The sequence below is a fragment of the Geotrypetes seraphini genome, chromosome 16, assembly GCF_902459505.1.
Source record: "Geotrypetes seraphini chromosome 16, aGeoSer1.1, whole genome shotgun sequence".
In the NCBI taxonomy this organism is placed as follows: Eukaryota; Metazoa; Chordata; class Amphibia; order Gymnophiona; family Dermophiidae; genus Geotrypetes; species Geotrypetes seraphini.
In genome coordinates, this window is record NC_047099.1 from 52,140,408 (window position 1) to 52,151,177 (window position 10,770).

General features: G+C 49.2%; 1 protein-coding gene across 2 annotated transcripts in view; it reads right to left on the reverse strand.

The window, feature by feature from the left end:
• EVI5L (ecotropic viral integration site 5 like) overlaps positions 1-10,770 on the reverse strand; it is a 98,718-nt gene extending 87,948 nt beyond the window's left edge. For both annotated transcript variants that reach the window (XM_033924462.1, XM_033924460.1), the window contains exon 1: positions 10,569-10,770. The gene's annotated coding sequence lies outside the window, so the exon portion shown is untranslated. The remainder of the gene's footprint in view (positions 1-10,568) is intronic.

A 10,770-nucleotide genomic window follows, 5' to 3' on the forward strand; every position in this document is an offset into this window, starting at 1 on the left:
TCAAACCGAGCCTCAGCATCGATGAAAGGTGTGAACTTGCGGAGTACCGGCAAGAAAAAATCCAAATAGGACGAGAAGAAAAAATTGTAATTGAGCACTCGAGTCGCCATCATTGAATTTTGATAGATACGTCTACCAAACTTATCCATCGTTCTCCCTTCCCTGCCAGGAGGCACGGAAGCGTAGACTTGGGAGGGGTGCGAACGTTTAAGGGAAGACTCGACTAGGAGGGACTGATGAGAGAGTTGAGCTCCCTCAAACCCCTTGTGGTGCACGATGCGGTATCGAGCATCCAACTTGCTAGGTACCGCAGGTATGGAATACGGTGTCTCCAAACACCGCATGAGAGTCTGGTCAAGTAACTTATGCAGGGGAAGCCGAAGTGTCTCCGCCGGAGGATGAGGTAAATGCATGGTGTCCAGATACTCCTTAGAGTACTTCGACCCAGTATCTAAGGTCACATCCAAGTCATCCGCCATCTGTCTGAGAAAGGATGAAAAGGAAAGTTGATCCGCCAAGGCCGGCCGGCGAGACGGACTAGAAGACGTGGAAGCCTCCGGTTCCAGGGAGAGCTGGGAGCGGCATGGAGAGTATGAGGTAGATGGTTCTTCATACTCCGGTCCCTCTGGCTGGGATAAATCTGAGGATGAGTATCCCATACGCTGCATTTTCTTCTGTGGAGACACCTCCGAATGACGCGAGGAGTGTCTAGAAGAATGTCGAGATCGATGCCCCTCCCGATGCCGGGATGGGGAACGTGAACTTCGATGCATCGATCGATCCCTTGAAGCCTCGAAGGAATGGATTGGACTCGATGCAGTGGAGCGCATGGGAGGCAACGATGCCGACTCACGCAGTGCCACCCAAGTCTGGTATGGAGTGCGAAAGAACTCCTCCTGCGATGCAGTATGCCCAGGACTCCGATTATCAGGGGCCGAAGTAGTACCCTGGTGACGTGGAGGTGTAATGGGCTCTAAAGGCGGCATGTCAGAAAGGGAAGCCCGCCTAGTGGGTTCCGCCGCCCTCCGCCGCTCCCCCTCGTCGAGCAGGGAAATCGAACGACGAGGAGGAGGAGGAGGGGGCGGACCGCTCTCCGGGACCGGGACCGTAGTATCGCCCTGAATATTAGCGATAAGCCTCGGTCCCATCGTCCGCATGAGCTCAACAAATTGAGCTTCGAGCAGGGATTTAAGCGATGCCGATATGGAGGGATCCGCACCGAAAGGGGGTCCTCCTGCACGGTCATCGCGTTCCTTCGTGGTCGAGTGCTTCTGCTTGGTAGCTTTGGGCACTTTTATGACCACGGGGGGAACAGTGGAAGGCGGTACCTGAACCGAGGAGACGGGAGCAGGAACCGATGCTGAACTCGATGCAGAAGCCGGTGTGAACGATGCTGGCTTCACGATGCTCGATGCATGAGTCGCAGATGCAGGCTTCGAACAGACCGGTGAAACATCTGTCGAAGTCGAAGCAGATGGCTCCTTAGAAGATTCCATCTTAAACATGGACTCCCAAAGTAAGCAGCGCCGTTTAAAAGAGCGCGCTGTGAGCGTGGAACAAGGCCGGCACGATTTCGGAACGTGTTCTGGACCAAGACACTGAAGACAGCGCCGGTGTGGGTCCGTCAACGAAATCGCACGCTGGCACTTGCTGCACTTTTTAAAACCGGTGATAGGCCGGGACATAGGCCGGAAAAGTGACGTTGCTAGGTCGAAGGAGCTAGGTCGCAGCCACGAGGCCGGCCCGGCCGAACCGCCGGACGAAATAATTGTAACTTTTTTTTTTTTTTTTTTTTAAATAGAAATAAAAGTCAAAGAAAGTAAGTAAAACAATAAAACGCGGGGAAAGAAGGCAAAATACTGAAATTTCAGTCAGCGCAGAATTGAAGAGAACTTCTCAGCTCCGCGGAAAGAAAAGAACTGAGGAGACGCGCCCGGTACATCGGGCGGGAAGGCACTGGCGCATGCGCGGTGCGGGCATCTCGAAACTTCTGAGTTTCTTCAAGCAAGACATGCTTGCAAGATGTCCGTATCGGGGCTCTGTCGGATGACATCACCCACTAGTGAGAATACCTGCCTGCTTGTCCTGGGATAACTTCTTTTTCAAGGGTCCCACAACAAGAGGACATCCGTGGAAAATCAGAGGCGGGAAACTGCGTGGTGACACCAGGAAATTCTTTTTCACTGAAAGAGTGGTTGATCGCTGGAATAGTCTTCCACTACAGGTGATTGAGGCCAGCAGCGTGCCTGATTTTAAGGCCAAATGGGATCGGCACATGGGATCTATTCACAGGGCAAAGGTAGGGGAGGGACATTAAGGTGGGCAGACTAGATGGGCCGTGGGCCCTTATCTGCCGTCTATTTCTATGTTTCTATGTTTCTATGGAGGCAGAGTGTCTCAGCACCAGTGATACCTTACTGGCCAGGCTCATTGGTACCTATGTAGCTGGTTTCAATGACCTGTAAATTAAGACACCAAGTATCAGTTACTGCCGCTTGGCTTTAGATGACGGCACTCAACGGAGCATCGTCAATATTCGATCGCGCTCTCTCTCCAGCCCTTTGCCCAGGCTGTTTCTCTCTCATGACCCAGCTCAATGCTGAAAGTAAAAATGGCAAGAGCTCTGCTTATTCCTTCCCTTAGATCCCCCAATGGAGCCATTCATCATGAGACTGCACAAGCAGCTTGTACTGTTTTAATATTATTTGGACTGCATTAACTGCAAATTACAGCTCGCAAGCATCAGTGTCTACATAGAACGATGTGAGTGAGAACAATGAATGAGAAAAAAAAAAAGACAAATAAAACGCCCTCTGCCCGCCAGCCATGGGGTTAACCACCCTGCTTCTGACTCAGCGACAGCCTCACTTAAAGCATAGTTCAGTACAGAAATCTCTGATCCCGTGCATCAGAAATCCAACCTGTTGCCACCATGTGTGCTCATCACAGGACAGAATCACCAAAGGAAATAAGAACATAAGAAGTTGCCTCCGCTTGGGCAGACCAGAGGTCCATCCTGCCCAGCGGTCCGCTCCCGCGGCGGCCCATCAGGCCCACTGTCTGAACAGTGGTCTCTGACTAATTTTATAATTTACCTCTAATCCTGTCCCTATAACCTTACCTCTACTCCTATCTGTACCCCTCAATCCCTTTGTCCTCTAGGTACCTGTCCAGACAAAGGGATTGAGGGGTACAGATAGAAGTAGAGGTAAGGTTCCCTCAGAGCCTCAGGTTCCCTCAGAGCCTCATCAACGCCAAGGTGGTCCTTGGGTAAAACTGGGTAGCGCCATCCACAGAGGATTCTGAAATGTCTATCCTTGGTTTCAGAGCTCACCAAGGGGCCCTTTTATAAGTCTGCAGCAAATGTGGCATAGCCCATAGGAACTGAATGGGCTGCGTTGCATTTGCCACGCAGGAATCACTATGGCAGCTTTGCAAAAAGGGCCCTACGTTTACTCCATGCCAAATTGACTTGCCTATCTGCATATTTATCTTAGACAAACTCAAAAGTTCAATAAACCTAGGCTCTAGAAACGAGTCCCCTGTTTTCCACAGAGACATGGAACAACTAAACAGAAACTTCCAGTGTAAAGCCCCATTTCCCTATCTCTAGAGACACTTAAAAACTGAGGGACACCACAGGCTCCATTTTTGGTCTTCAACCTCCAAAGGCTTTTCTGGCTCAGAGCTGGCCATCTAACCATTGTTATCTAGAGCAAATTATTCTTAACGCAACTATAGGAAACCTGAGTTGTTCCATCACAGGCACAAAGACCACACATGGCATTCCCTGGATCAAAAAGTCCATTTCAGGGGAAATCCAAAGCCCACCTGCCGTTTTTACATACCACTCCATCAAGGCCTTAAGCTGGGTGATATAATACTATGCCAAGAAGTTAGCGTATTCCTTTCTCTTGCTCCCTATAAGAGCCACACTACCTGGTGACCAGAAATGTCAACAGTCAAATGCCTTTCAAATATCAAGGCATAGAGGAATAGTTTCCTGGCTTCCCTTCTTGGCAACGTGGTTCTCTCACCATGTTCTTATCCCAAGCCACTAATGAGGTGTGCATCAAAACATACTGGAATCTAACAGGAGCTATGATCTAAGTGCGTCTTGTGACCGGGCGTGGCCCTAGCTAGGGCCTATCCTGGAGCACATGGGCTTCGGCCGAGAGGTAAGTCAAGGCTTGGAGTAAGTGGAGTGGAGTGAAGGCAGCCAACACCCAGGTGCTTAAGGTGGAAAAAGAAAATGTGCTTTATTGGTTTACACCAGGGGTATCAAAGTCGGTCCTCGAGGGCCGCAATCCAGTTGGGTTTTCAGGATTTCCCCAATGACTATGCATGAGATCTATTTGCATGCACTGCTTTCATTGTATGCTAATAGATCTCATGCATATTCATTGGGGAAATCCTGAAAACCTGGCTGGATTGTGGTCCTTGAGGATCGACTTTGACACCTGTGGTTTACACAGTTCAGAACTTATTACCGTTTCATAAGCTTTCCATAATGTTGCACAAAACATGTATAATATTCATTCTTTCTGTTGCTTCTGCCTTGTCCCAAAGTATGAAGACCAGGTAAATCATGAGCAATAAGAAAACAAAACGTACATGGCTTGTAATTCAGCTGTTGTGCCCAGTGTTCAATTAGCAGTGCTTGGGGGAAAAACATGAAAAGGAAAACTCTTCCCCAAGCCTGAAATTTCAAAACAGAAGAAAACAAAACCCACAGTTCAAAACGAAAACTCTAGCTGGGGCTTAATCAGCTCTCATAAACAATTTCAGCAGAGAAATCCAACAAAACTTATTTCTCTTTTCAGCCAGCTCTGTTCCAGCAATGGCAGCATTTCCATGACCTCCATATCTTCTAGGTCCACCCTTCTCCCACACTCTGCAAACTCCATACTGCAAGGCTCTGGGGCTTCCCCAACTTCAGGCTCCATTATAACATCCTCATAACACATAATTAAAGGACTGTGCCTGAACCTTTGGTGAGGCGACTGCTTGCTGCTGTCCAGCCTTATGCTGGAGACTTCCTAAAGGAACATTCAGTCTGTAGTTGGGAGCTAGGGTGAGCTAACCACTCCCTTTTCAGTTCACCTGAGCTCCCCTGGCTCAAGTCATCAACTCTCTGGGTTGTTCTGAGCTGATTGAGCTCCCCATTCCAGCTCTGGTTTGCCTTGCTCCCACCCTGAGGCATGCTGGGACTGGGACGTCCTGCCTTTTCCCTATTGACTGCTGTTTAGGGAAAACACTTGAGCTAAGCTCTGGTTTGCCTGGCTCCAACCCTGGGGCATTCTGGGACTGGTAGTCCATGCTCCTTTTTAGGGAGATTAGAACAGGCTTTGACCAACTTACCAGTTTTAGAACTGGTGGGTAAAGGATCCTCTGGACCTAACTCTGGGGACAGATATTGCATCTCCTACAGTCCAGTCCGTGCCTCCATCCCCGTTTCTTGGGCACTGCAGGGTTTCCTTTACCAGCACAGGGGTGACACTGTGACAGTCTGCAATGGTTCCCGGAACTGCATTTCACACAGACCACTTGAACTAGGATTTGACGTGGAGACCCAGAAGAGAAAGGCTCTAACACTGGGACCATTCCCCCGAGCTGCCCAGTTCACAAAGTAATACAGTTAAGACTAACAGCACTCCTAGATCATATCGGAGCTTCTTTTATCCGTTATGAAGCAGACTCTAGCATGAAGGTCGCCTGGCAAAGACCTCAGCCAGTCCTTGAACATCACTACCCAACTGAGGCTGGTGCTGTTGGTTTTCCTCTTGGCCTGGTTTATATGTCACAAATCTCTGCGCTCAGAATTTTAGTTCAGCCTTTGTCCAATCAGGACAGGTACTATCACTCCTTCAACCAGGTCCTAACCATCCCCCAAATGACATTGGTCTACCTAGCCACCTACAACTTCAAAAGCGCTATTTCATGACATGTTTTCATGACTCAGTGGATCAAACTTGCAGGTCTTCCTTCACACTAACTCAGAGAACCTTGCACCACAAGCACAGTTAGCCAATCTCAATTCAGAAGGTTTCACACGGACAGCTCCAAATCGCCCACCTCCTTAGCAGCGTTCGCACCTCTGTGATGCAGAGGAGCTACTTCTCTACTGTAGAGCAAGCACCACATCAGCCAGCCCAACACCGTGATAGGAGCAGCAGCAGACGGAGCGCAAACAATTCTTCCATTCAGAGATTACATAAGCACATAAGCACTGCCTCTGCTGAGTCAGACCATAGGTCCATCACGTCCAGCAGTCTGCTTCCGCGGTGGCCCCCCAGGTCAATGACCTGTGGTGATCTATTACTCTACTACTCTGTACTGTATAGTAACCCTCTAATTGTACCCATGGATCCCCTTTTCCTTCATGAACTCGTCCAATCTCCTTTTGAACCCCAAAGTCGTACTCTGCTCTACCACCTCCTCTGGAAGCATATTCCAGGTGTCCACCACCCTCTGCGTGAAGAAGAACTTCCTAGCATTTGTTCTGAACCTATCTCCCTTCAATTTTTTTGAGTGCCCTCTAGTTTTTGCTGCCCCTGCTAGTCTGAAGAATCTGTCCCTCTCTACCTTCACTATACCCTTCATGATCTTATGAGTTTCTATCATTTCCCCTCTAAGTCTCCGCTTTTCCAGGGAAAAGAGCCCCAGCTTCTCCAGCCTCTCAGCATACGAGAGGTTTTCCATGCCCTTTATCATTTTTGTCGCTCTCCTCTGGACCCTCTCGAGAATCGCCATATCCTTCTTAAGGTACGGCGACTAGTACTGAACGCAGGTCCTAGATGAGTTACGGTAACTCTGCAAATTAGGTTTTTGGGCCCAGGACATTTGTAAGTGTACACCATGGATATAGAGAGAACCAAAATAATTCCTATATCTCCTACAAAAAAAAGATGCCGGCCGCGTGTCAACCACACTTAGGCGCCGTTAACAGAATCGTGGCTAACGACACCTAAGAAAAATCTTAGACGCCTGCAATGGAGGACAGCGTTTTACTATCTTATGTTGTAGGCATCTAAGCTCTTTAGTGAATCGCGCCTAACAGCACCTAAGTCCAACTCCGCCCCTAACCGCACCTACATAGATGTAAGGCGCCATTAGGCGTCCTGCTGTAGACGCGTTACCAGAGTCTACTTTTATTTAACAAGCTTTTAATCGGTTTTAAATGACGTGGTCAAGTACCGCGTCGATTAGAACAATTAAGTTAGGCAGGTGTAAGACACTTACCGCCGCCATTTATAGAATATGGGCCTCACTGCCCAGCATCCTTACTGAAACAGTATTGTCTACATTTCTGCCGTCAAGCACTTTACCCATCATGTCACAGCCGTGGAACCTTTCCCTTAACTCCAATTTTGGCCACACGATCAACTCGGCTGCCGAGTCCCTCCTCCCCATAATTATCAACACAAGCAAGAAAATAGTTTCATGTGCTTCATGCTTGGACAGAAGAATGAGCAGCAAATCTTGCAGAGGGGCAAGTCAACTTTTCCTCAGACCATGGCAGAAATTTCTGCACCGCAGCCTTCAAGACTTCTGCCCGTTTTTTGCATTTCGGTATAACAACTAATACCGTCATTATCATTAGATTTACATGTGCAGTGCATTAATGTCTACAGAAATCTTTTACAGTTTTCTAAACTCCTTTCTGCGGAGGGCTGCCAAAATAATGCAAGAAAATGCAGAAGTGCTAAGTATCCACACACACTCTGTTATACTGCTCTCATAGCGTTTACCGGGCTGTATCTCATGCTCCACATAATAATAATAATAATAACAACAGCTTATATACCGCAATACCGTGAAGTTCTATGCGGTTTACAGAAGATTAAGGAAAGGTAACAAATTGAATTGACTTTAAGAGGGGAGGAAGAAAGAAAATTAATAGGCCATCAGTGCAACGGAAGCTAGTTTATTTTTATTTCTTTTTTTAATGGAAGGAATCCCACCAGTGCAAAGACACAATTACAAAATCATTATTACTATTTATAATTATCATATTCTTGACAGAATTGACATAGCTGCAACGGGCTAGTGTCAGTATCACTGCCCAACAGCTCCCAGTCTCTCCCAGAAAAAGGAGTGCTATGAATTCCAAGAGACGCAGAGGGTCAAAAACTAGGTTGCTGTTTGTTGAAATCTCCTACAGAACAATAGAGCATTGTGCAAAAAAAAAAAAATGCGGCCATTGTCTCAGACAGATCCACTACAGCAGAAGCCCTACAGATCCATTGGCAGAAGCTGCAGTGATATGAGCATCGCTGAGCTTTTCATATAGCTTCTCTTTATAAAAAAGAGACTGAGATTTGGAGAGCAGGAATGGGGAAACAAGTGATAAGCCCTGCATGACTTAGCCAGTCTGGTTTCTGATGGGAAAACAGCTGTCAGAGAGGTGGAAGCACTGGACAGAGCCAGATTAGGGAACAGAAGAGAATACTGAATACAAACCCCAATCCCCAGCCACGGTGAAGAGAAAAGTCACATCTGAGGGTTTAGCTTAGGTCAAGTTCATCAGATGGTACTACTGAGGTTTAACACAGCAATTAGAGAGAGGAATAAAATGCAAAAAGAGATCAACCCGGGCTTCGGAAGAGAGATATACAGAGATCTCGTCCTGGGAGTTTTGTAAAATAGCTCAATAAAATGACAGCAAACCTTTCACAACCTGTCTCTCCTCCATCGGTGAAAAAGAAATATCGTAGATCACACACAGGCCATGCAAATGCCATGACAACTCAGGAGAATGCCAGCAAGCCAGCCGGGGTAGAGGTTCATCCTATACAACAGGTGTTTCGGCTATTGCTTGAGAAAGGCAATATGAAAAGCATGGGGGCAAAGTGGTAATGATGGCAGGAGGGGGCTTTCCTTTCCATTCAAGACTAATTACTGAGAAACTGTTAGGAGGAGGAGGCGGGGAAGAAGGACGGAGGGTATCTCTCTCCCTGTCTTCTTGTGGGTTCATCCAGGGTCCATGGTGAAGCCATGAGACAGAGAGAGGGATAAAGAGTGAAGTGGGGAGGGGAAGAGGATGTTCATCAGAGGGTCTGAACCCACCAGACCTCCTATATATGGAGAAAGTGTGCATGTGATGCCCCCGACAGTGGACAATACAGATGATGACAGTAATATATGAGGGGAGGGTTGAAAATGAAGAAGGTGGCAGAAGAGAGGAAAATAGAGGAGGTAAAATGGAAGACCTTACATCACCCCCCCTCCTCCTCCTCCCGAAGATAGACATAATGGAGGAGGGGGAGTTAAACATGACACAAAGAAGGGGAGGGAGGAGGACAAACTGCTCAGCCTCACCTCATGGGGGGGGGAGGAACAGAGAGAATGATGAGGGGGAAGGGGATCAACTGAGCAGCCTCATTTCACCCTGTTTACAATGGTGGATCTGATGGGAAGGGGGACTAGACAGGAGGGGGGATAAATTGATCAGCCTTATCCCCCCCCCTTGATCACAGAGCTGTTGGTGGATCTGATGGGGGAGGGGGATAAATTGATCAGCCTTATCCCCCCCCCCTTGATCACAGAGCTGTTGGTGGATCTGATGGGGGAGGGGGTATAAATTGATCAGCCTTATCCCCCCCCTTGATCACAGAGCTGTTGGTGGATCTGATGGGGGAGGGGGTATAAATTGATCAGCCTTATCCCCCCCCCTTGATCACAGAGCTGTTGGTGGATCTCATGGGGGAGGGGGATTAATTGATCAGCCTTATCCCCCCCCCTTGCTCACAGAGCTGTTGGTGGATCTGATGGGGGAGGGGGTATAAATTGATCAGCCTTATCCCCCCCCTTGATCACAGAGCTGTTGGTGGATCTCATGGGGGAGGGGGATTAATTGATCAGCCTTATCCCCCCCCCTTGCTCACAGAGCTGTTGGTGGATCTGATGGGGGAGGGGGTATAAATTGATCAGCCTTATCCCCCCCCTTGATCACAGAGCTGTTGGTGGATCTGATGGGGGAGGGGGATTAATTGATCAGCCTTATCCCCCCCTTGTTGGTGGATCTGATGGGGGAGGGGGGATTAATTCATCAGCCTTATCCCCCCCCCCTTGATCACAGAGCTGTTGGTGGATCTGATGGGGGAGGGGGTATAAATTGATCAGCCTTATCCCCCCCCTTGATCACAGAGCTGTTGGTGGATCTGATGGGGGAGGGGGTATAAATTGATCAGCCTTATCCCCCCCCCTTGATCACAGAGCTGTTGGTGGATCTGATGGGGGAGGGGGATTAATTGATCAGCCTTATCCCCCCCTTGTTGGTGGATCTGATGGGGGAGGGGGGATTAATTCATCAGCCTTATCCCCCCCCCCTTGATCACAGAGCTGTTGGTGGATCTCATGGGGGAGGGGGGATTAATTGATCAGCCTTATCCCCCCCCCCTTGTTGGTGGATCTGATGGGGGAGGATAGATGGAAAATGGAAGGGGGAGGGATCAACTCAGCAGCCTCATTTCACCCCCGTTTACAATGGTGGATGATGGGGGGGGGAGACAGCGCCCCTCTCCCCAGTAACCGCAGTGCCCCCCACCCCTCCCCCCCCTCCTTACCTGACTGACCGCCGGCGGCGCTGCCATGGCTCCCGGCGGAGGACGGGGGGAGGGTCCCCGCGCCCCGCCCTCACCGCATGCCGCACCCCCACCGGAGCTCAGACGACGACAGAGAGAGAGACAAGGGGGGAAAGGGGGGCCAGCACCGGCCGGCGACCCCGCGCCCCTCACCGACGCCCGCCAACCAGCCAACCGCCCGCCC